We start from the raw sequence: 24,839 nt of genomic DNA on the forward strand, positions 1-24,839 counted from the left end.
CTTCTGGACTTGGATCTAGGCCAAAAAGGGTTTCAGAAATTGCTGGGAGTGTTTTCTGTAATTTCTGGTGCGTGGCGTCTGTCACGCGTCCGCGTGGGTCACGCGGTCGCGTCATCTGGAGTTTTTCTTGTCACGCGTTCGCTTCGGTCATGTGTACGTGTCATCTGTGTTCTACTCATGGCGCGCGTCCACGTCAATCATGCGTTCGCGTCGCTGTCTTTTCGCTCTAGGCATGCGGCCGCGTCGTCCATGCGTTCGCGTCGCTGCCAGTTTCTTTAAAAACTCCATTTTATGCTTTCCTTCTATTTTTGTATGTTTCCTTTCCATCCTTTAAGTCATTTCTACCTTAGAAGATCTGAAACTTCTCAACACACAAATCACGGCATCGAATGGTAATAAAGGGTAATTAAAATAAATAATTTCAAAGCATAGGAAACATGTATTTTACATATATCACATAATAAGGAAGGAAAAGTAAAACCATGCAAATTACATGAATAAGTGGGTGAAGGGTTGAATAAATCACTTAAATTGAGCACAATATATATCATAAAATATGGGTTTATCAATGCTCAAGGCAAGCCTATCCAACTAAGAAGGCTTGACCTCAAGCTTGTACCTAGAGGATGGTTGGAATTCATCCAACGCTCTATCATCCCTACTAGCAATCGGTTAGAAGTGACCATTGACAGAGCCATCATGATTCATTGCATCATGATTGGAAGTGAGGTGGAGGTACATGAGGTAATACCTCAAGAATTGTACAAGAAAGCTGAAAAGCCTTCCACCTTAGCAAGGTTGGCATTCCTCCACCTTTTCTGTCACCTATGCAATTCAGCTAAAATTGTCATAGAAGGAGACATTCCTATTGAGTAGGACAAGCCTATCACTAGGAAGAGGATAGAGCAAACTAGAGAGCCTACACATGCACCTCAACAAGAGCATGTGGAGCTGCCTCAATAAGAGATCACTGAGATGCCTCAAGGGATGCGTTTTCCTCCCCAAGGCTATTGGGACCAATTACACACTTCTCTAGGAGAATTGAGCTCACATAGATCAACTAAGGATGGGACACCAAGAGCACTCCACCATCCTCCATGAAATAAAAGAAGATCAAAGAGCCATGAGGGAAGAACAACAGAGGCAGGGGCGTGACATAGAAGAGATCAAGCGGTCCATTGGCTTCTCTAGAGGGAGCAGTACTCGCCATCACTAAGGTGGATCCGTTCCTTGTATCCCCTGTTGATTATTTTTCTATTTTCCTTGTATTTTATCTTATTGTCTGTTTCTAGTGCTTGATCATCTTTATATCTTAAAGCTATGAAATATTCCATATATCTCTCACCTTGCTTAAAAAAAATTTTAATTGAAAAAGAAAAGTAAGATACATGAATTTTGAGTTATATATTAAGAATAGTTCAATTATTTGATGTGGTGACATTACTTTTATTTTTTGAATGCATGAATGAACAGTGTATATTTGATGTTAGAGTTAAGAATGTTGGCTCTTGAAAGAATGATGATAAAAGTGAAGTTTTATTGGTGATCTAAAAAATCCAAAAATTGATTCTTGAAGTAAGAAAAAGCAGTAAAAAGCAATAAGAGAAAAAAATATTTTATGCGAAAAAAAAAGAGCAGGCAGAAAAAGAAATAAAAAAAAGAAAAAGCCAATAGCTCTGTAAACCAAAAGGCAAGAGCAAAAAGCCAATAGCTCTTTAAACCAAAAGGCAAGAGCAAGGATCCAAGGCTTTGAACATCAATAGTTAGAAGGGCCTAAAAGAAACAAAATCTTGGCCTAAACAGTTCAAATGAGCTGCTTTCCAAACTATATGCTTGTGGTGCGAAGGTGTCAAGTGAAAAGCTTGAGACTGAGCAGTTAAAGTCGTGATCCAAAGCGAAGAGTGTGCTTAAGAGCTCTAGTCACCACTGGCTGGGGATTCTAGAAAAGCTGAATCACAATCCTAAGCGGTTCACCCAGTTAAGTGTCTGTGGCGTTTATGTATCCGGTGGTAATACTGGAAAACAAAGCACTTAGGGTCATGGCCAAGACTCAAAAGAAGCTGTGTTCAAGAATAAAAAAGAACTTAACTAGGAGAATCAATAGTATCATCTGGATTCTGAGTTCCTAAAAGATGCCAATTATTCTGAGCTTCAAAGGAAAGTGAGATGCCAAAACTATTCAGAAGCTAAAAGCTACTAGTCCCGCTCATCTAATTGAAACCGAGCTTTATTGAAAACTCTGAGATTTATTGTATCCTTCTCCTCTTTTTAATCCTATTTATTTTTGGTTGCTTGGGGACAAGCAACAGTTTAAGTTTGGGGTTCTGATGAGCGGATATTTTATACGCTTTTTAGCATCATTTTTATATAGTTTTCATTATGTTTTGTTTAAGTTTTATTATAATTTCATAGGTTTTAGTGAAAAATTCATATTTTTGGATTCTACTTTGAATTTATCTATTTTATGATGATTTCAGGTATTTTCTTCATTATGTTTTGTTTAAGTTTAATTATAATTTCATATGTTTTAGTGAAAAATTCATATTTTTGGATTCTACTTTGAATTTGTCTATTTTATGATGATTTCAGGTATTTTCTGGTTGAAATTGAGGAGCTTTGGAAAGTCTGATTCAGAGACAGAGAAAGGACTGCAGATGCTGTTAGGATCTGACTTCCATGCACTCAAATGAGCTTTTCTGGATCTATAGAAATCCAAATGGGGTTCTCTAAATGGCTATGGAAAGCTAACATCCAGTGATTTCCAGAAATATATAATAGTCTATACTTTGTTCTGGAAATGTAGGTCCAAAATTGGCATTCAACGCCAGTACTCCACCCTCTTCCTGGCGTTGGACGCCCAAAAGGGAGCAGCTGGCATCCAACGCCCAAACAGGAGTCCAAAGCTGGTGTTCAACACCCAAGAAGGATCCTAGGATGTGGAGACACCCTTAGCTTAGCCCAAACACTCACCAAGTGGGCCGGAAAGTGGATTTTCAAACTGTATGACTAGTTTATCTTATTTTCGTAATTCTTAGTTAGCAGATTAATATATATAGGAGGAGATCAACCATGTTTAGGATCTCTCCATCATATCTTTACTTTTCACGTTCTACATTATGTACAGTATGAGTCACTAACCTCCTAAGGTTAAGGTTAGGGGCTTTTCTGATTCTTATGAATTAATAATATCACTATTCTACTTCAATCTATGCTTGATTCCATTCTAAGATATATCTTCGTTCTTCATCCTAACGAATTGGGAGTGTAACTTGACCATCATCCCTATTCACATGTGTTCTTGAGAGTACTTGACGGGATAGTACTGAACCACAAGCTTGATTATACATTTCTTAGACGGCTAATCCATGGCTTCATTGCGGACTTCTCGAGATATCAGTTCAGCCGAGGTACGGGACGATTAGGGCCTTTGTGGTATAGGCTAGAACCAAGGAAGCAGTATTGTTTGATCTAGAAGATCCGACCTTGTCTGTGGCATTTTGAGTAGGATCACCAAGGGAATGGACTACTAGAGCTTCACCCCAATTCAGATTGGATAACTGCTGACCCAGCGTTTGACCTGAAGCAGAGTAGATTAATGACCGCTGACCCGGCGTTAATCATATACAGCCTGCCATGGAATGAATCAATCAGAAGTTGGAGTAGATGGTGAGAAAAGTTGATCCAGAAGGAAGAAGCATCTCTGAAACCTCAACCGTTCTATCATCATTGATTTCACACCTATCTAGTAACGTTTTATTTATTTATTTTGTTTTATGCATTTTCTCGTGACAACTATATTTTCTATCCGCCTGACTAAGATCTACAAAATAACCATTGCTTGCTCAAACCAACAATCTCCATGGGATTGACCCTCACTCACCTGAGGTATTACTTGGACGACCCGGTATACTTGCCGGTCTATCTGTGCGAAACGTGCAGAGCCAGTTTCGTGCACCAACAAGGTTCACGAGAGGGATAATCCAAATCCAAGATCTATCAGATCACACATCTCTCATCATTAGGAATAGTTTCTTTTTTATCATGAGTCACTAAACTTCCCCATTGATGGTTAGGAGCTCTGCTTGGTTTAAGGATTAATAATGTAAATGTTTTCTTTATTTTAAATCATGCTTCTTTACTATTTCAAGATTGAGTTTTATTCTTCAACACTGAAGGTTAGAACTATTGGGAAATATTCTAATTCTTTCTTGGATTCTGATTTTATATTTAGGAAAATTAATTTCAGAATTAGCTTAAAACTCATCTCATAATATTCACTTATGTAGAGCTAGTTCGAATAAGTGACATGTAATTCGTCTAGTGATAGTTCTTGAAGATTGCATGCCAATAAAATCGAAATCGTTCTTTACCTCTCCCCTCAATTTGTTAACTAAGGAATTGGCAATTAATTGCATTTAGAGAAATTAAATCACCAAGGGATTGAGGTTTTATTATAAATGATTTGCTATGAAAAGATTTTTGCATAAATTGAATAAGAAAGCATAAGCATTGTTCTTCCAAGAATCAAACATATCTGAGGCCTTCAACATTTTCATTTATTAATTTTCTTCCAATTTCAAGCATTCTTCCAAGTCTTTCCTTTTGTTTCTTACTTTCTTCAAGATCCAACATCCAAAATCTAAGGTTTGATCGATCTAATTAGATATTTAATTAGACGTTTCTTGCCTCAATTTATTAATCCTCGTGGGAATGATATCGACTCACCGTGGTATTACTTGAACAATTCGGTGCATTTTCAGTATCCGCGAGCATTAATTTCGCTTATCAAGTTTTCGGCCCAAAAACTTGATGAGCGAAAACTGAAGCTCATGAATACCAGCAAGTGCACCGAATTGCTCAAGTAATACCACAGTAAGTGAATATCGTTCCCACAAGAATTAACAATTTAAGAACGCAAATATCGAGTTAAACAACTAATTAGATCAATAAAAACTGGAATTGATGAATGTTGAAACTTGCTAAGAACTTGAAAGGCTTGAATGTTAGATTGCTTGAGTGCAGTGAACACGTGGTTGATTGAAAGAAAATATATAATGGAGAAATCAAGAGTTTTGGAGATGTTTAAGTGCTTAGAAAAATAAACTTTGTTTTCCTATTCTAAGCATGCAGAGATCTTTTCATGGACTTTAATTAACCGATTTTCAATGTCTTGACTCTTCGATCTCTCTTCAATTAACTAACTACCAATGTCTTGGTCAATCTATTAGTCGAAGAGGTTAAGTAAAAAATCTGATTCAGTTCCTCATAAGATTCAAAAGTAGTCCTTAGGCCAGATTAAATGTCATGTATCCAAGCTAGTTGTAAGATCCCGAAATTTTGGAAATTAAATAATAAGTTATTTATGATTTATTATATTTATTCAAGAGTATATTTTTAGAGATTTTTATATAAATTGGGCAATTTCTTATTTATAATTTAAAGTTTTAGTAATTGATAAACAATGAGAATTTTTTACGCTTTAATTTGAATATTTAGATTTTAACTTTAATTTATGAATAAAAGAAAATTAATTTCATTATCTTTAATTCTTAAATTAGAGTATTTATTTGAGAATAAATTATAATTTGATGAATAAATAATAGTTTTTAAAAAATAATTTTGTTAGATTAAAATTGGTTTTTAGTTACTACATTACCCTTATTTTTACTAGAACTTACCAACCTACCTTCATCCTTTTTCCCTAAATCAAAACCCTAACTCTAACACACCCACACATTCACCCACTCCCTCACTAACAGCCACCACTCACCGCCCAAAACCTTCACTCAATGGAAAGAAAAAAAAGAAGAGAGGGAGAGCTTGAGTGATGTGAGGAAGTAGAGAAAACGGGAGGGCGACCGTGCTGGCGCCGCTGGGTCTTGCCGCCACCAAACCATCGCGCGAGGGAGCAGAGGAAGAAGATTCCACCACTGCCGTTAGCTTAATCATGCTGGTTATTATCGCCGTCTTGTCACCATGCCATCGCGGGAGAGAGGAGATGCTCAAGCTAAAGAGAGCTGGAGAAGTGCCACCACCATTTGCGTGTCACTGCCGCCACTGCTACATCCTCCATCAGTGCTGTTGCACGCGAGGAGGAGGAGGAGCTAGTCCTCGCCGTTTCTGCCGCTATCGAAGCCAGGATCGTCACTGTCGGAGGAAGAGAGCTTGTATAAAGGGTTGCTAGAGTGGCTCACTGGTGCACGAAATTGTGATCTCTGGTAATGGCTCCAAAAACTTGGTGCTCTAATCTCAATTCATAATTTGTCACAACTTCGATACAACTAACCAGCAAGTGCACTGGGTCGTCCAAGTAATAAACCTTACGTGAGTAAGGGTCGATCCCACGGAGATTGTTGGTATGAAGCAAGCTATGGTCACCTTGTAAATCTCAGTCAGGCGGATAATAATTGATTATGGAGTTTTCGAAATTAATTAATAAGTAAACATAGAATAGGGATAGAAACACTTATGTAATTCGTTGGTGAGAATTTCAGATAAGCATGTAGAGATGCTTTTGTTCCTCTGAATCTCTGCTTTCCTGCTGCCTTCATCCAATCAATCCTACTCCTTTCCATGGCTGGCTTTATGCAAGGGCATCACCGTTGTCAGTGGCTACATCCCTTCCTCTTGTGAAAATGGTCCAAGATGCCCTGTCACGGCACAGCTAATCATCTGAGGTTCCCGATCATGCTGGAATAGGATTCACCCTCCTTTTGCGTCTGTCACTACGCCCAGCACTCGCGAGTTTGAAGCTCGTCACAGTCATTCAATCAATGAATCCTACTCGGAATACCACAGACAAGGTTTAGACTTTCCGGATTCTCTTGAATGCCGCCATCAATCTAGCTTACACCACAAAGATTCTGATTAAGAGATCTAAGAGATACTCATTCAATCTAAGGTAGAACGGAAGTGGTTGTCAGGCACGCGTTCATAAGGAATGATGATGATTGTCACGTTCATCACATTCAGGTTGAAGTACGAATGAATGTCTTAGAAGCGAAATAAGATGAATTGAATAGAAAAACAGTAGTACTTTGCATTAATCTTTGAGGAACAGCAGAGCTCCACACCTTAATCTATGGAGTGTAGAAACTCTACCGTTTGAAAATACATAAGTGAAAGGTCCAGGCATCCAAAGATGATCAAAAGATGTCAAAATACAATAGTAAAAAGTCCTATTTATAATAAACTAGCTACTCGGGTTTACAGAAGTAAATGATGCATAAATCCACTTCCGGGGCCCACTTGGTGTGTGCTTGGGCTGAGCTTAAAGTCTACACGTGGAGAGGTCATTCTTGGAGTTGAACGCCAGCTTTTGTGCCAGTTTGGGCGTTGAACTCCACTTTGCAACTTGTTTCTGGCGCTGGACGCCAGAATTAGGCAGAGAGCTGGCGTTGAACGCCAGTTTGCATCGTGTAAACTCGGGCAAAGTATGGACTATTATATATTGCTGGAAAGCTCTGGATGTCTACTTTCCAACGCAATTAGAAGCGCACCATTTTGAGTTCTGTATCTCCAGAAAATCCATTTTGAGTGCAGAGAGGTCAGAATCCAACAGCATCAGCAGTCCTTCTTCAACCTCTGAATCTGATTTTTGCTCAAGTCCCTCAATTTCAGCCAGAAAATACCTGAAATCACATAAAAACACACAAAGTCATAGTAAAGTCCAGAAATGTGAATTTAACATAAAAACTAATGAAAACATCCCTAAAAGTAACTAGATTCTACTAAAAATATACTAAAAACAATGCCAAAAAGCGTATAAATTATCCGCTCATCACAACACCAAACTTAAATTGTTGCTTGTCCCCAAGCAACTAAAAATCAAATAGGATAAAAAGAAGAGGATATACTATAAATTCCAAACTATCAATGAAACATAGCTCCAATCAGATGAGCGGGACTTGTAGCTTTTTGCCTCTTGAATAGTTTTGGCATCTCACTTTATCCATTGAAGTTCAGAATGATTGGCTTCTATAGGAACTCAGAGTTTAGATAGTGTTATCGACTCTCCTAGTTCAGTATGATGATTCTTGAACACAGCTATTTTATGAGTCTTGGCCGTGGCCCTAAGCACTTTGTTTTACAGTATTACCACCGGATACATAAATGCCACAGACACATAATTGGGTGAACCTTTTCAGATTGTGACTCAGCTTTGCTAAAGTCCCCAATTAGAGGTGTCCAGGGTTCTTAAGCACACTCTTTTTTTTTCTTTGGACCTTGACTTTAACCGCTCAGTCTCAAGTTTGCACTTGACACCTACACGCCACAAGCACATGGTTAGGGACAGCTTGGTTTAGCCTCTTAGGCCAGGATTTTATTCCTTTAGGCCCTCCTATCCACTGATGCTCAAAGCCTTGGGATCCTTTTTATTTACCCTTGCCTTTTGGTTTTAAGGGTTATTGGCTTTTTGCTCTTGCCTCTTGGTTTTAAGAGCTTTGACTTTTTCTGCTTGCTTTTTCTTTTTCTTTCTATTTTTTTTTCGCCTATTTTTTTTTTACAAGCTTTGTTCTTTGCTGCTTTTTCTTGCTTCAAGAATCATTTTTGTGATTTTTCAGATTATCAAATAACATATCTCCTAGTCATCATTCTTTCAAGAGCCAACATATTTAACATTCTTAAACAATAACTTCAAAAGACATATGCAATGTTCAAGCATTCATTCAGAAAACAAGAAGCATTGTCACCACATCAATATAATTAAACTAAGTTCAAGGATAAATTCAAAACTCATGTACTTCTTGTTCTTTTTGAATTAAAACATTTTTCATTTAAGAGAGGTGATGGATTCATAGGACATTCATAACTTTAAGACATAGTTACTAACTACTAATGATCATGTAATGAAGACACAAACATAGATAAGCACATAACATAGAAAACGAAAAAACAAAAGAAATAAGAACAAGGAATGAATCCACCTTAGTGATGGTGGCGTTTCCTTCTTGAGGAACCAATGATGTCCTTGAGCTCTTATATGTCTCTTCCTTGTCTTTGTTGCTCCTCCCTTATTGCTTTTTGATCTTCTCTAATTTCATGAAGGATGATGGAGTGCTCTTGATGTTCCACCCTTAATTGTCCCATGTTGGAACTTAATTCTCCTAGGGAGGTGTTGATTTGCTCCCAATAGTTTTGTGGAGGAAAATGCATTTGAGGCATCTCCGGGATCTCATGGTGATGAGCTTCATACGCCTCTTGAGCTCCATGAATGGGCTCTCTTGCTTGCTCCATCTTTTTCTTAGTGATGGGCTTCTCTTCCTCAATGTGAATGTCTCCTTCTATGAAAGCTCCAGCTGAGTAACATAGATGGCAAATAAGATGAGGAAAAGCTAGCCTTGCCCCAGGAGAGGGCTTTTCGGCTATTTTGTAGAGTTCAAGGGAGATGACTTCATGAACTTCTACTTATTCTCCAATCATGATGCTATGGATCATGATGGCCCGATCCACAGTAACTTCATATCGGTTGCTAGTGGGGATGATGGAGCGTTGGATGAACTCCAACCATCCTCTAGCCACAGGCTTGAGGTCCAATCTTCTTAGTTGAACCGGCTTGCCTTTGGAGTCAATCTTCCATTGAGCTCCTTCCACACATATGTCCATAAGGACTTGGTCCAACCTTTGATTAAAGTTGACCCTTCTAGTGTAGGGGCGTTCATCTCCTTGCATCATAGGCAAGTTAAACGCCAACCTCAGATTCTCCGGACTAAAATCTAAGTATTTCCCCCGAACCATTGTAACATAATTCTTTGGATTTGGGTTCTTACTTTGATCATGGTTCCTAGTGATCCATGCATTGGCATAGAACTCTTGAACCATTAGGATGCCGACTTGTTGGATGGGGTTTTTTAGGACTTCCCAACCTCTTCTTTGGATTTCATGTCGGATCTCCGGATACTCATTTCTCTTGAGTTTGAAAGGGACCTCAGGGATCACCTTCTTCTTGGCCACAACATCATAGAAGTGGTCTTGATGAGCTTTGGAGATGAATCTTTCCATCTCCCATGACTCGGAGGTGGAAGCTTTTGTCTTCCCTTTTCCTTTTCTAGAGGATTCTCCGGTCTTAGGTGCCATCAATGGTAATGGAAAAACAAAAAGCTTATGCTTTTACCACACCAAACTTAGAATTTTGCTCGTCCTCGAGCAAGAGAAGAAAGAATAGATGAAGAAGAAGAAGAAAATATGGAGAAGAGGGAGAAGGGGTTGTGTTTTGGCCAAGAAGAGAAAGAGAGGGTTGTGTTGTGTGAAAATGAGGAAGAATGGAGGGCTTTATATAGGGAAGGGAGGGGGGTAAGTTTCGGCCATATAGGGTGGGTTTGGGTGGGAAATTGATTTTGAATTTTGAAGGTAGGTGGAGTTTATGAGGTAGGTTTATGGGGAAGAGTGGATGGATGTGAGTGGTGAAGAGGTGATGGGGAAGAGAGATTGAGGTGATTGGAGAAGGGTTTTGGGGAAGAGTGTTTATGGGATTATGTGAAAGAGGGGTGAGAAGAAGTGAGTGGAGGTAGGTGGGGATCCTGTGGGGTCCACAGATCCTGAGGTGATCCTGTGGGGTCCACAGATCCTGAGGTGTTCAAAGATTTACAACCTTGCACCAAATTAGGCATGTAAAATGCCCTTGCACACAACTCTGGGCGTTCAGCGCCAGGTTGGTGCCCATTTTGGGCGTTCAACGCCCATTTGTTGCCCATTTCTGGCGTTGAACGCCAGAACCATGCTTGTTCTGGGCGTTCAGCGCTAGCTCCTCTCCAGGCTGCAATTCTGGCATTCAGCGCCCAGATGCTGCCCATTTTGGGCGTTCAGCGCCCAGATACTGCCCATTTTGGGCGTTCAGCGCCAGAACCATGCTCTGTTCTGGCGTTGAACGCCAGGCAGGTGCTTCCTCCAGGGTGTGATTTTTCTTCCGCTGTTTTTGATTCTGTTTCTAAATTTTTCGTTTATTTTGTGACTCCACATGATCATGAACCTATAAAGACATATAACTAAGAAAAATATAGTTAGATAAATAAAAATTGGGTTGCCTCCCAACAAGCGCTTCTTTAATGTCAATAGCTTGACAGTGGGCTCTCATGGAGCCTCACAGATGTTCAGAGCATTGTTGAGACTCTCTAACACCAAACTTAAAGTTTAGATATGGGAGTTCAACACCAAACTTAGAGTTTAGTTGTGGGGGCTTTGGTTGACTCTGCTTTGAGAGAAGCTTTTTCTGCTTCCTCTCCATGGATGCAGAGAAAGATCCTTGAGTTGTAAACACAAGGTTGTCCTTATTTAATTGAAGGATCAATTCTCCTCTGTCCACATCAATCACAGCTCTAGCTGTGGCTAGGAAAGGTCTTCCTAGGATGATGGATTCATCCTCTTCCTTTCCAGTATCCAAGACTATGAAATCAGCAGGGATGTAAAGGCCTTCAACCTTTACTAACACGTCCTCTACTTGTCCATAAGCCTGTTTTCTTGAATTGTCTGCCATCTCTAATGAGATTTTAGCAGCTTGCACCCCATAGATTCCCAGTTTCTCTATTACAAAGAGGGGCATGAGGTTTATTCCTGAACCAAGGTCACACAGAGCCTTGAAGATCATGGTGCCTATGGTACAAGGTATTATGAACTTTCCAGGATCCTGTTTCTTCTGAGGCAATGTCAGTTGATCCAGATCACTTAGTTCATTTGTGAACAAGGGAGGTTCATCTTCCCAAGTCTCAATACCAAATAATTTGGCATTCAGCTTCATGATTGCACCAAGAAACTTGGCAGCTTGCTCTTCAGTAACATCCTCATTCTCTTCAGAAGAGGAATACTCATCAGAGCTCATGAATGGCATAAGGAGGTTTAATGGAATCTCTATGGTCTCTAATTGAGCCTCAGATTCTTTTGGTTCCTCAGAGAGAAACTCCTTATTGATCACTGGACGTCCCAAGAGGTCTTCCTCCTTGGGATTCACGTCCTCTCCTTCCCTTACGAGTTCGGCCATGGTGCTTATGTCAATGGCCTTGCACTTTCCTTTTGGATTCTCTTCTGTATTGCTTGGGAGAGTACTAGGAGGGATTTCAGTGATCCTTTTACTCAGCTGGTCCACTTGTGCTTCCAAATTTCTAATGGAAGACCTTGTTTCATTCAAGAAACTTGCAGTGGCCTTGGATAGATCAGAGACTAAGTTTGCTAAATTAGAGGTACTTTGTTCAGAGTTCTCTGTCTATTGCTGAGTGGATGATGGAAAAGGCTTGCTATTGCTAAACCTGTTTCTTCCACCATTATTAAAGCCTTGTTGAGGCCTTTAATCCTTCCATGAGAGATTTGGGTGATTTCTCCATGATGGATTGTAGGTGTTTCCATATGGTTCACCCATGTATTTTAACTCTGCTATTGCAGGATTCTCAGGATCATAAGCTTCTTCCTCAGAAGATGCCTCTTGAGTACTGTTGGATGCAGCTTGCATTCCATTCAGACTCTGAGAAATCATATTGACTTGCTAAGTCAATATTTTGTTCTGAGCCAATATGGCATTCAGAGTATCAATTTCAAGAACTCCCTTCTTTATAGGCGTCCCATTACTCACAGGATTCCTCTCAGAAGTGTACATGAACTGGTTATTGGCAACCATGTCAATGAGTTCTTGAGCTTCTGCAGGCATTTTCTTTAGGTGAATGGATCCACCTGCAGAAGTATCCAATGACATCTTTGATAGCTCAGATAAACCATCATAGAATATATCCAGGATGGTCCATTCTGAAAGCATGTCAGAAGGACACTTTTTGGTCAACTGTTTGTATCTTTCCCAAGCTTCATAGAGGGATTCACCATCTTTTTGTTTGAAGTTTTGAACATCCACTCTAAGCTTGCTCAGCTTTTGAGGAGGAAAGAACTTGGCTAAGAAAGCCGTGACCAGCTTATCCCAAGAGTTCAGGCTGTCTTTAGGTTGAGAGTCCAACCAATTCTAGCTCTGTCTCTTACAGCAAAAGGGAAAAGCATGAGCCTGTAGACTTCAGGATTTACTCCATTAGTCTTAACAGTATCACAGATCTACAAGAATTCAGTTAAGAACTGAAAAGGATCTTCAGATGGAAGTCCATGAAATTTGTAGTTCTGCCGCATCAGAGAAACTAGCTGAGGTTTCAGCTTAAAATTGTTTGCTCCAATGGTAGGGATGGAGATGCTTCTTCCATGTAAATTGGAATTAGGTGCAGTAAAGTCACCAAGCATTCTCCTTGCATTATTATTATTTTCGGCTGCCATCTCCTCTTTCTGTTCGAAAATTTCTAAAAGGTTCTCTCTGGATTGTTGTAATTTAGCTTCTCTTAGTTTCCTCTTCAGAGTCCTTTCAGGTTCTGGATCTGCTTCAATAAGAATGTTCTTGTCCTTGCTCCTGCTCATATGAAAAAGAGAGAACAGAAAAATAATAATAATAGGGGTCCTTTTTACCACAGTATAGAGGTCCCAGTGTAAGTAGAAGAAAAGAAGAAGAAGAAATTCGAACACAGATGGAAGAGGGGGTTCGAATTTGGGTGAGATGAAGTGTTAGTAGATGAATAAATAAATAGAAGGAGATGAGAGAGAAGGAGAATTTTCAAAAATAATTTTTGAAAAAGAGTTAGTTATTTTCGAAAATAGTTTTTGAAAAATGTTAGTAATTTTTCGAAAATTTTAAAATCAAAAGTTAAAATAATTAGTTAATTAAAAAGAAATTTTTGAAAAAGGGGGAAGATATTTTTGAAAATTAGAGAGAGAGAGAGAGTTAGTTAGGTAGTTTTGAAAAAGATAAGAAACAAACAAAAAGTTAGTTAGTTAGTTGAAACAAATTTTTAAAAGATAAGAAGTTAGGAAGTTAGAAAAGGTATTTTGAAATCAAATTTTTGAAAAAGATAAGATAAGAAGATATTTTTGAAAAGAGATGATTGAAATTAGTTTTGAAAAAGATTTGATTTTTAAAATCACAATTAATGACTTGATTCACAAGAAATCACAAGATATGATTCTAGAACTTAAAGTTTGAATCTTTCTTAACAAGTAAGTAACAAACTTGAAATTTTTGAATCAAAACATTAATTGATGATGTTATTTTCGAAAATATGATGTAAAATTAAGAAAAAGATTTTTGAAAAATATTTTTGAAATTTTCGAAAATAACTAAAAAAATTGAAAAAAGATTTGATTTTTGAAAAAGATTTTGAAAAAGATAAGATTTTTTTAAATTGAAAATTTGATTTGACTCATAAAAACAACTAGATTTTAAAAATTTTTGAAAAAGTCAAATCTAATTTTTGAAATTTTAAGAGGGAAAAAGGGAAAGATATTTTTTTTTTATTTTTGAATTTTTATGATGAGAGAGAAAAACAAGAAAAATGATGCAATGCATGAAAGTTATGGATCAAAACAATGAATGCATGCAAGAATGTTATGAATGTCAAGATGAACACCAAGAACACTATGAAGATCATGATGAACATCAAGAACACATTTTTGAAAAATTTTTAATGCAAAGAAAACATGCAAGACACCAAACTTAGAATTCTTTAATGCTTAGACATAAAGAATTCAGGAATGCATATGAAAAACAAGAAAAGACACAAAACATGCAAATGCAAAGATCAAACAAGAAGACTTACCAAGAACAACTTGAAGATCATGAAGAACACTATGAATGCATGAATTTTTCGAAAAATGCAAGATGAATATGCAATTGACACCAAACTTATAACATGACATATGACTCAAACAAGAAACACAAAAAATATTTTTGATTTTTATGATTTTCTAATTTTTTTTTGTATTTTTTTTTCTTTTAATTTTTTTCGAAAATCATTTTGAAAAAAAGAAAAATAAGGATTCCAAAATTTTTAATATGAATTCCAGGAATCTTGCCATGTTAGTCTAAAGCTCCAATCTGAGGGTTAGACATGGCTTAATAGCCAATCAAGCTTTAGCAGAACTTTACATTCAGCAGCCAATTTGCTAAGAAAGATAAAGAAGCTCTTCTCTTGAGTCCAAAAGAATTTAGGCATGGCTTTACAGCCAGCCAGGCTTCAACATGCTTCATGAAACACTAGAATTCATTCTTAAAAATTCTGAAGAAAAATATATTTTTGAAAACATTTTTTTTATTTTTTGAAAACAGATGAGAAAATTTTTGAAAGATTTTTGAAAAATTTTTGAAAAGAAAACAAAAGGAAAATTACCTAATCTGAGCAACAAGATGAACCGTTAGTTGTCCAAACTCGAACAATCCCAGGCAACGGCGCCAAAAACTTGGTGCACAAAATTGTGATCTCTGGTAATGGCTCCAAAAACTTGGTGCTCTAATCTCAATTCATAATTTGTCACAACTTCGATACAACTAACCAGCAAGTGCACTGGGTCGTCCAAGTAATAAACCTTACGTGAGTAAGGGTCGATCCCACGGAGATTGTTGGTATGAAGCAAGCTATGGTCACCTTGTAAATCTCAGTCAGGCGGATAATAATTAATTATGGAGTTTTCGAAATTAATTAATAAGTAAACATAGAATAGGGATAGAAACACTTATGTAATTCATTGGTGAGAATTTTAGATAAGCATGTAGAGATGCTTTCGTTCCTCTGAATCTCTGCTTTCCTGCTGCCTTCATCCAATCAATCCTACTCCTTTCCATGGCTGGCTTTATGCAAGGACATCACCGTTGTCAGTGGCTACATCCCTTCCTCTTGTGAAAATGGTCCAAGATGCCCTGTCACGGCACGGCTAATCATCTGAGGTTCCCGATCATGCTGGAATAGGATTCACCCTCCTTTTGCGTCTATCACTACGCCCAGCACTCGCGAGTTTGAAGCTCGTCATAGTCATTCAATCATTGAATCCTACTCGGAATACCATAGACAAGGTTTAGACTTTCCGGATTCTCTTGAATGCCGCCATCAATCTAGCCTACACCACGAAGATTTTGATTAAGAGATCTAAGAGATACTCATTCAATCTAAGGTAGAACGGAAGTAGTTGTCAAGCACGCGTTCATAAGGAATGATGATGATTGTCACGTTCATCACATTCAAAGTTGAAGTGCGAATGAATGTCTTAGAAGCGAAATAAGATGAATTGAATAGAAAAATAGTAGTACTTTGCATTAATCTTTGAGGAACAGCAGAGCTCCACACCTTAATCTATGGAGTGTAGAAACTCTACCGTTTGAAAATACATAAGTGAAAGGTCCAGGCATGGCCGAATGGCCAGCCCCTCTGATCTAAGAACCAGGCGTCCAAAGATGATCAAAAGATGTCAAAATACAATAGTAAAAAGTCCTATTTATAATAAACTAGCTACTCAGGTTTACAGAAGTAAGTAAATGATGCATAAATCCACTTTCGGGGCCCACTTGGTGTGTGCTTGGGTTGAGCTTGAAGTCTACACGTGGAGAGGTCTTTCTTGGAGTTGAACGCCAGCTTTTGTGCCAGTTTGGGCGTTGAACTCCACTTTACAACTTGTTTCTGGCGCTGGACGCCAGAATTGGGCAGAGAGCTGGCGTTGAACGCCAGTTTGTGTCATCTAAACTCGGGCAAAGTATAGACTATTATATATTGCTGGAAAGCTCTGGATGTCTACTTTCCAACGCAATTGGAAGCGCGCCATTTTGAGTTCTGTATCTCCAGAAAATCCATTTTAAGTGCAGGGAGGTCAGAATCCAACAGCATCAGCAGTCCTTCTTCAACCTCTGAATCTGATTTTTGCTCAAGTCCCTCAATTTCAGCCAGTAAATACCTGAAATCACAGAAAAACACACAAACTCATAGTAAAGTCCAGAAATGTGAATTTAACATAAAAACTAATTAAAACATCCCTAAAAGTATCTAGATTCTACTAAAAACATACTAAAAATAATGCCAAAAAGCGTATAAATTATCCGCTCATCACTCACCACTGCTGCAAGCACCACCACAGCTTTGGCTGCTGGAAAGCAGCTCCGCTGTCATCGGTGAACCACTGTCAAAGGAAATCTTGCCATTGTTGTGCCCCTGTCCGTTGTTCTGCTCCCCAGAATCTCCACCGAAGCTGCTGTTGCTCGGTTTAGTCGTTTCTCATTAGTTACGGTAAGCATTTTCATTCTGGAACCCTTACAAATCTATTTATGTTATATGTTATTGAGGTTTTTGCGGCGTTATTGCAATATGATTGAATTTTGGTTATTGGATGTCGTGTTTGGAGTTGCAGTTGTTATTGCAAAAGCGGTATAGAGCTATGGTTGTGGCTGCTGTTGTTGTGGCCGATAAAAAGGGATTTTTAACGTGTTTTATAGCCTTCAGGTTTCGACTATTCAAGTTATGGGCTTTTTCTTAAAACCACTTTATTATTAAGAATTGTTACAAGTCGATATTACCATGAAAAATATATTTTTATGATTACGTGAGTCTTATAGATTGAATTGAGTTACTCTTAATGATTGAAATTATTTGCCTGGTTAATTTATTGACTATTTGAAAAGGTTCGGTATTCTGGTTTGTTAGTTGACTTGGTTGATTTGGTTTTTGTTTGATTTATCGGAAATGATTTGAGAACTAGAAATGATTTAAGATATTGAAATTGCTCTGATTTTGGATATGATTTGAGAAGAGTTTAAGAAATCATTTTGTTGGTACTCGAGAAGGTTGGCAAAGTCTGAGTTTTAGGGGAGGTGCTGCCGAAAGTTTTATGAGAATTTTGAAAATTTTATTTTGATTAATTTGATTGAAGAATTGTTTTATTTGATTTTGTTTTACCTGAAGAAAAGAGTTATGATTTAAGGATTTTAATGAATCAAAAAGGAAGATGAGTTTGGTTTGATTAATTTTATCAAAAGAGATATGTCTTGAGTACTTTTAAAGATTTTAGAGTAATTAAAATAATGAATTTGAGGATAAATTCTTTTGTGGTTTTCAATTAGGATTTTCAATTTTTAACTGGTATAGCTTTGAACCTTGTTGAAAAAGTTTTAAAGGTTGAAATAGTTTTGAAGTTGGTTTATGATTTAACATATTTAATTTTGAGACGATGGTTGGAGACCGTGAGGATACCTTAAATTAAGATTTTAATTATGAGTTTGTGTGTTTTTCTGTGATTTCAGGTATTTTCTGGCTGAAATTGAGGAACCTGAGCAAAAATCAGATTCAGAGGTTGAAGAAGGACTGCAGATGCTGTTGGATTCTGACCTCCCTGCACTCAAAGTGGATTTTCTGGAGCAACAAAACTCCAAATGGCGCGCTCTAAATTGCGTTGGAAAGTATATATCCAGGGCTTTCCAGCAATATATAATAGTCCATACTTTGCCTGAGTTTAGATGACGCAAACAGGCGTTCAACGCCAGTTCCATGTTGCATTCTGGAGTTAAACACCAGAAACAGGTTGCAAAGTAGAGTTAAACACCAGAAACAGGTTACAAACTGGTGTTCAACTCCAAGAGAAGCCTCTACACGTGTAAAGCTCAATGCTCAGCCCAAGCACACACCAAGTGGGCCCTTGTTTTCTCTTTCAAAAGAATTTTCGAAAAAAATCCAAAAAAAAAAAATTAATAAAATTATAAAACCAAAAATAATTTGATGTTTCTTGCTTGAATCTAGTGTCAAGTCATAAGTTTGGTGTCAATTGCATGTTTATCTCTTTCTTACATTTTTCGAAAATTCATGCATTGCATTCTTCATGATCTTCAAGTTGTTCTTGGTAAGTCTTCTTGTTTGATCTTCATATTTTCTTGTTTTGTGTCTTTTCTTGTTTTTCATGTGCATTCTTGCATTCATAGTGTCTAAAAATTAAAAATTTCTAAGTTTGGTGTCTTGCATGTTTTTTTTTCTTAAAAATTTCAAAAAAATAAGTTCTTGGTGTTCATCATGACATTCAAAGTGTTCTTGGTGTTCATCTTGACATTCAAAGTTTTCTTGCATGCATTGTGTGTTTTGATTTATAACTTTCATGTTTTGAGTCTTTTTGTTATTTTTCTCTTTCTTCATTAAAAATTCAAAAATAAAAAAAATATATTTCCCTTATTTTCTCATAAATTTTTGAAAATTTGATTTGATCTAGTCAAAAGTTTTTAAAAATTTAATTGTTTCTTATGAGTCAATTCAAATTTTCAATTTAAAAATTCTATCTTTTTCAAATCATTTTCAAAAATCAAATCTTTTTCATTTTTCTTTTATGATTTTCAAAAATTTCAAATTGATTTTCAAAATCTTTTTCCTATTTTTATTTCATATTTTCAAAATTAATGCTAACAATTAATGTGATTGATTCAAAAATTTTTAAGTTTGTTACTTGCCTAGTAAGAAAGGTTCAATCTTTAAATTTCTAAATCATATCTTTTTGTTTCTTGTTAGTCAAGTAATCAACTTTAATTTTCAAAATCAAATCTTTTTAAAATTCTTTTTCAAATCTTTTTCAAAATAAATTTCAATCACATCTTTTTCAAAATCAATTTCAAAATCTTTTCTAACTTCTTATCTTTTCAAAAATTAAGCTTCAAATCTTTTCAATCAATCTTATCTTTTTGTTTCAATCATATCTTTTTCAAAACTACCTAACTAATTCTATCTCTAATTTTCGAAAATCACCTTCCTCTTTTTCAAAATTCCTTTTTAAATTAACTAATTGTTTTAGATTTAATTTAATTTGATTAAATTTTCCTTTCTTAATTTTCGAATTCTCTCATCTCTCATCTCCTTCTATTTAATTATTCATCTAATAACACTTCTCTTCCACCCAAAATTCGAACACCATCTTCCTCTTTGTGTTCGAGTTTTTCTCTTCCCCTTCTTTTATTCTTCTCTTCTACTCACTTAAAGGAACCTCTCTACTGTGGCAAAGAGGATCCCTATTATTTTCTGTTTTCTTTTTTTCATATGAGCAGGAACAAGGATAAGAACATTCTTGTTGAAGCTGATCCTGAACCTGAAAGGACTCCGAAGAGGAAGCTAAGGGAAGCTAAAGCACAACTCTCTAGAGAAAATCTGACAGAAATTTTCGAAAAAGAAGGAGACATGGCCGAAAATAATAACAATGCAAGGAAGATGCTTGGTGACTTTACTGCACCAAATTCCAATTTACATGGAAGAAGCATCTCAATCCCTGCCATTGGAGTAAACAATTTTGAGCTGAAACCTCAATTAGTTTCTCTGATGCAACAAAACTGCAAGTTTCATGGACTTCCATCAGAAGACCCTTTTCAGTTCTTAACTGAATTCTTGCAGATCTGTGATACTGTTAAGACCAATGGGGTTGACTCCGAGGTCTACAGGCTTATGCTTTTCCCGTTTGTTGTAAGAGACAAAGCTAGAATATGGTTGGATTCTCAACCTAAAGATAGCCTGAACTCTTGGGATAAGCTGGTCACGGCTTTCTTAGCCAAGTTCTTTCCTCTTTAAAAGCTTAGCAAGCTTAGAGTGGATGTTTAAACCTTTAGACAAAAAGAAGGTGAATCCCTCTATGAAGCTTGGGAGAGATACAAGCAACTGAACAAAAAGTGTCCTTCTGACATGCTTTCAGAATGGACCATCCTAGATATATTCTATGATGGTCTGTCTGAGTTATCAAAGATGTCACTGGACCATTCTGCAGGTGGATCCATTCACCTAAAGAAAACGCCTGTAGAAGCTCAAGAACTCATTGACATGGTTGCAAATAACCAGTTCATGTACACTTCTGAAAGGAATCCTGTGAGTAATGGGACGCCTATGAGGAAGGAAGTTCTTGAAATTGATTCTCTGAATGCCATATTGGCTCAGAATAAAATATTGACTCAGCAAGTCAATATGATCTCTCAGAGTCTGAATGGATTGAAGGAATCATCCAACAGTACTAAAGAGGCATCTTCTGAAGAAGAAGCTTATGATCCTGAGAACCCTACAATAGCAGAGGTGAATTATATGGGTGAACCCTATGGAAACACCTATAATCCCTCATGGAGAAATCATCCAAATTTCTCATGGAAGGATCAACAAAAGCCTCAACAAGGCTTTAATAATGGTGGAAGAAACAGGTTTAGCAATAGCAAACCTTTTCCATCATCCACTCAGCAACAGACAGAGAATTCTGAGCAGAACCCATCTAGCTTAGCAAATATAGTCTCTGATCTATCTAAGGCCACTGTGAGTTTCATGAATGAAACAAGGTCCTCCATTAGAAATTCGGAGGCACAAGTGGACCAGCTGAGTAAAAGGGTCACTGAAACTCCTCCTAGTACTCTCCCAAGCAATACAAAAGAAAATCCAAAGAGAGAGTGCAAGGCCATTGATTTGACCATCATGGCCGAACTTACAAGGAAGGAGGAGGACGTGAATCCTAGTGAGGAAGACCTCCTGGGACATTCAATGACTAATAAGGAGTTTCCCTTTGAGGAACCAAAGGAATCTAAGGCTCATCTAGAGACCATAGAGATTCCATTGAACCTTCTTCTGCCCTTCATGAGCTCTGATGAGTATTCTTCTTCTGAAGAGAATGAAGACATCACTGAAGAGCAAGTTGCTAACTACCTTGGTACAATCATGAAGCTGAATGCCAAATTATTTGGTAATGAGACTTGGGAAGATGAACCTCCCTTGCTCACCAATGAACTGAATGCATTGGATAGGCAGAAATTACCTCAAAAGAAACAGGATCATGTACCATAGGCACCATGACCTTTGAGAAGGCTCTGTATGACCTGGGGTCAGGAATAAACTTAATGCCACTCTCTGTAATGGAGAAACTTGGGATCTTTGAGGTGCAAGCTGCCAGAATCTCATTAGAGATGGCAGACAACTCAAGACAGGCTTATGGACAAGTAGAGGACGTGTTAGTAAAGGTTGAAGGCCTATACATCCCTGCTGATTTCATAATCCTAGACACTGGGAAGGATGAGGATGAATCCATCATCCTTGGTAGACCCTTCCTAGCCACAGCAAGAGCTGTGATTGATGTGGACAGAGGAGAGTTGGTCCTTCAACTGAATGAGGACAACCTTGTGTTTAAAACTCAAGGATCTCCTTCTGTAACCATGGAGAGGAAGCATGAAAAGTTTCTCTCACTACAGATTCAACCAAAGCCCCCACAGTCAAACTCTAAGTTTGGTGTTGGGAGGTCACAACCAAACTCTAAGTTTGGTGTTGAACCCCCACATTCAAACTCTAAGTTTGGTGTTGGGAGGTTCCAACCTTGCTCTGATTATCTGTGATGCTCCATGAGAGCTCACTGTTAAGCTACTGACATTAAAGAAGCACTTGTTAAGAGGCAACCCAATGTTATTTAATTATATCTATTTTATTTTTATCTTTATTTTGGGTTTTATTAGTTTGATGATCATGTGGAGTCATAAAAACTACTGAAAAATAAAAAAAAAAAAACAGAATGAAAAACAGCATTAAAAATAGCACACCCTGGAGGAGGAGCATTCTGGCGTTTAAACGCCAGAAACAAGCATCTGTCTGGTGTTTAACACCAGAAACAAGTATCAAGCTGGCGTTTAACGCCAGAAACAAGTATCTACCTGGTGTTAAATGCCAGAAATAAGCAACATTTGGGCATTTAATACCAGAAACAAGCAGCAGTCTGGCGTTAAACGCCAGGATTGCACAGCAAGGGCGTTTTACACACCTAATTAGAGCAGGGATGTTAAGTCCTTGGCCCCACTGGATCTGTGGACCCCACAGGATCCCCACCTACCACACCTCTTCCTCTCTCCTCTTCACACCTTTTCATACACACTTCCCCCACCCTTGGCCGAACCCACCACACACCTCCATCTCCTCCACTTCTTCTTCTTTTCCTCCTTTCCTCCATCTTTTGCTCGAGGACGAGCAAATATTTTAAGTTTGGTGTGGAAAAAGCATTGCATTTTTGTTTTTCCATAACCACTAATGCCTCAGGGGATGCACTTCCCTCCACAAAACTATTGGGAGCAAATCAACACTTCCCTAGGAGAATTAAGTTCCAACATGGGACAACTATGGGTGGAGCATCAAGAGCACTTCATCATCCTTCATGAGATTAGAGAAGATCAAAGAGCCATGAGGGAGGAACTACAAAGACAAGGAAGAGACATAGAGGAGCTCAAAAGCACCATTGGTTCTTCAAGAAGAGGAAGACGCCACCCTCACGAAGGTGGACCCGTTCCTTAATCTCCTTGTTCTTATTTTCCTGTTTTTCATTTACTATGCTTTATGTTTATGTTTGTGTCTTATTACATGATCATTAGTATTTAAGTGTCTATGCCTTAAAGTTATGAATGTCCTATGAATCCATCACCTCTCTTAAATGAAAACTGTTTTAATTACAAAAGAACAAGAAGTACATGGTTTCGAATTCATCCTTAAAACTAGTTTAATTATTTTGATGTGGTGACAATACTTTTTGTTTTCTGAATGAATGCTTGAACAGTGCATATGTCTTTTGAAATTGTTGTTTATGAATGTTAAATATGTTGGCTCTTGAAAGAATGATGAAAAGGAGAAATGTTATTGATAATCTGAAAAATCATAAAAATTGATTCTTGAAGCAAGAAAAAGCAATGAATAGAGAAGAGCTTACGAAAAAAAAAGAGAAAAGAAAAATGGCAAAAAAACAAAAAAAAAAGAAAAAGAAAAAGCAAGCAGAAAAAGCCAAAAGCTCTTTAAACCAAAAGGCAAGAGCAAAAAGCCAATAGCCCTTAAAACCAAAAGGCAAGGGTAATAAAAAGGATCCAAGGCTTTGAGCATCAGTGGATAGGAGGGCCTAAAGGAATAAAATCCTGGCCTAAGCGGCTAAACCAAGCTGTCCCTAACCATGTGCTTGTGGCATGAAGGTGTCAAGTGAAAACTTGAGACTGAGCAGTTAAAGTCAAGGTCCAAAGCAAAAGAAGAGTGTGCTTAAGAACCCTGGAGACCTCTAATTGGGGACTCTAGCAAAGCTGAGTCACAATCTGAAAAGGTTCACCCAATTATGTGTCTGTGGCATTTATGTATCAGGTGGTAATACTGGAAAACAAAGTGCTTAGGGCCATGACCAAGACTCATAAAGTAGCTGTGTTCAAGAATCAACATACTGAACTAGGAGAATCAATAACACTATCTAAACTCTGAGTTCCTATAGATGCCAATCATTCTGAGCTTCAATGGATAAAGTGAGATGCCAAAACTATTCAAGAGGCAAAAAAACTACAAGTCCCGCTCATCTAATTGGAGCTGAGTTTCATTGATGTTTGGAATTTATAGTATATTCTATTATTTTTATCCTATTTGATTTTCAGTTGCTTGGGGACAAGCAACAATTTAAGTTTGGTGTTGTGATGAGCGGATAATTTATACGCTTTTTGGCATTGTTTTTACATAGTTTTTAGTATAATTTAGTTAGTTTTTAGTATATTTTTATTACTTTTTAAATAAAAATCACATTTCTGGACTTTACTATGAGTTTGTGTGTTTTTCTATGATTTCAGGTATTTTCTGGCTGAAATTGAGGGACCTGAGCAAAAATCAGATTCAGAGGTTGAAGAAGGACTGCAGATGCTGTTGGATTCTGACCTTCCTGCACTCAAAGTGAATTTTCTGGAGCTACAGAACTCCAAATGGTACGCTCTCAATTGCGTTAGAAAGTAGACATCCAGAGCTTTCCAACAATATATAATAGTTTGTACTTTTTCCGAGTTTAGACAATGCAAACTGGCGTTCAACGCCAGTTCCATGTTGCATTCTGGAGTTAAACGCCAAAAACAGGTTGCAAAGTAGAGTTAAACGCCAGAAATAGATTACAAACTGGTGTTCAACTCCAAGAGAAGCCTCTACACGTGTAAAGCTCAATGCTCAGCCCAAGCACACACCAAGTGGGCCCCAGAAGTGGATTTCTGTATCATTTACTCATTTCTGTAAACCCTAGTAACTAGTTTAGTATAAATA

General features: G+C 37.6%; 2 non-coding genes across 2 annotated transcripts; one reads left to right on the forward strand and one right to left on the reverse strand.

The window, feature by feature from the left end:
• Positions 1-12,733: 12,733 nt before the first annotated feature.
• Positions 12,734-12,841, forward strand: LOC112746723 (small nucleolar RNA R71). The gene has a single exon (XR_003174591.1). It is a non-coding gene; the product is annotated as a small nucleolar RNA R71 (small nucleolar RNA).
• A 7,525-nt stretch (positions 12,842-20,366) lies between these two features.
• Positions 20,367-20,474, reverse strand: LOC112746758 (small nucleolar RNA R71). Its single transcript, XR_003174624.1, has one exon. It is a non-coding gene; the product is annotated as a small nucleolar RNA R71 (small nucleolar RNA).
• Between the last annotated feature and the right edge of the window lie 4,365 nt (positions 20,475-24,839).

This window comes from Arachis hypogaea, chromosome 14 (genome assembly GCF_003086295.3).
Source record: "Arachis hypogaea cultivar Tifrunner chromosome 14, arahy.Tifrunner.gnm2.J5K5, whole genome shotgun sequence".
Classification (NCBI taxonomy): domain Eukaryota; kingdom Viridiplantae; phylum Streptophyta; class Magnoliopsida; order Fabales; family Fabaceae; genus Arachis; species Arachis hypogaea.